This window comes from Bidens hawaiensis, unplaced genomic scaffold (genome assembly GCF_021521415.1).
Source record: "Bidens hawaiensis isolate Kalapana, Puna unplaced genomic scaffold, B.hawaiensis_p1.1 tig00018312_1, whole genome shotgun sequence".
NCBI lineage: Eukaryota > Viridiplantae > Streptophyta > Magnoliopsida > Asterales > Asteraceae > Bidens > Bidens hawaiensis.
The window spans coordinates 280,083-282,440 of NW_027492767.1; positions in this window are offsets into that span (position 1 = coordinate 280,083).

Sequence of the window (2,358 nt, forward strand, 5' to 3'; positions counted from 1 at the left end):
AGAGTTTACTACACGTGCTAATGCACGGTTTACAACACATCACTTTTGTTCAAACACCCCACGCTCTCATTTCCATGCCACCTCGAAACCTTCACTTTCCTGCAAAGCATATTTAAATAATTTTTGGGTCAACACGAATGTTGGTGAGTTATTCCTGAGAAGAAAAACTTATTATATAAATATAAACAATTTATATATAAACAACACATGAATATAATGGTGTACGGCCATTATACTCCCAATTAAAGACCGATCAAACACGGTACACACAATAACGAAACCCTCATTTTACCTTTAAGCACAAAAAGCGTTAGTTGTAGACTAGCTACGAATACAACGCGTGTATGACTACCAATTTGATAACTCGAAACGTACCATACTCAAAATATTCCCACTTTTAACCCAACGCGAATGGAAGTGGGGGGCGTCACCCCGATAGATCTACCAACATTTCTGTGCCCGCCGTCCAGTTAACGGTTATTTAACCAAATTGATTCATCCCACAATAACGAGAATTTGTAGTATAATGCGTTTTCAAAACATATATATATAAATACGAATATAGATATACAATATGCTTTTCGGAGGAAGAACTCACCTTTGATTTCGGGGTTTCGATTAAACGCTTGTTCCTATATTAGTACACGTTTGTTAATTTTAGGCTTGACTAAAATATATATATTCTTATTCTAAAAATCCACACAAGCGTATAACACATAAAGTTTACTACTTATAATCTATACTTAAAATTATAAACAAGTAATAATCAACTAATAATTGTTTTATTTAATAATTTAATTTAATTATTAAAATTTATAAAATTTATTACCTTTAGTTGCTGGAGTGTTTTGAAAAAATTCAAGTTACCATTTTATTTAAAATTTTGACTCTATTATAATCGGTTTTGTCGGTTTTGCCGGTTTCGTCGGTTTTGAGCTTAAAAACGAACCGGTTGTCCTTTTTACGAAACTTTTAGTTTTAAATTATCTAAAACACTTTTTATATGGTTTTTAGTCAAGTTTTATTGTTTTTTTCAATAAAAATGTTTTGGTTTTTATTTTATTGTCAATTTCTTAAAAATGCCGATTTTTAACGTTTTCGTGTCGGTTTTCGCGACACGAACCGTGTTGGTTTAAGTTTTGCTATTCTTGACTTTTCTTATACTTTAACTTATGTTAAATATAAGAATATTATGACTTTATGAGCTATTTTAATTCAGTTCCAAAAACTCATGTCGGTTCACCTTAAAAGTCGAATTTTCCGACCGTTTAAGTCACCGACAAGCTATTTAAGTCACAATGTCAAAACCAAACCATTTGGTACAGCAAATATACACATAATAACAAATAATATATCATCATATACATGTTTGATCATCTAGCATCAAGTATGCACATAAAACAAATTTTTAACTACACATGTTCAAGCCTTAGCTTAAGTTTTCAACTATACAATATACATGTTATTTCTTCAATCTCTACAAGGTGTTTATGTACCAAAATTTCCAGATCTTACTAATCCATAGTAACATCTTATTTCATTCCATAATTATCCTTTAACAAACACATTCTTGATTTCTTTAACAATAAAGTTTCTATTATTAGTAAGTAGCAATTTTTCATAACCTTATTATCATACTAACAATCTTTACAATGGAGTTTACTAAAGTAATCCTAACCACAAGTCTTTAATCATCCACACAAGACTATGTTCACTTATCAAATCATTTTGCAAAACATCTTATACAATTTATAAAGTTTCCTTTATTAGTAAGTTTAACACAAACTCTTGTTTATCTAAGTTATTATGTTTCATGCATCCTAGTACTTCTAGTAGATTTCATTCCTTTCCATATGTCCCATTCAATCACTTAGTTTGTCATTTTCAATCCATATAAAACAAGTATGAGCTTTATGATAAAAATCAAATTTTGTATTACTTGCATGTGTAAGTGACTTTCCATCAAAGTCAAATCCCTACACTTTTGTCAACCCTTTTCCAAGATTCTTTCAACACCATTATTATTATTACTTACAACTTTTTCAAGTAATCAAGTATGTGGGTTTTCAAGATTATCACTTTTCTTTAACCATTTTACCATTTAACAAACTTACAACTCCAATCCATTACCAAAAATCAAAATCCATGGTTCTAATGAGTGTTTTTATCCATAATCCATTTCCAATCTTTTGACCATTTTCACATTTACTTCCAATATTAAAACAATACTTAAACTCATTTGTTAAACAAACTCAAGTAACATCCATATGGACAATCTATACAAGCTTAAATGCAACCATATCAAGTCCTATAATCAACAAAACCCATCTTATGCATTCCTATATAAACTCACGGCTA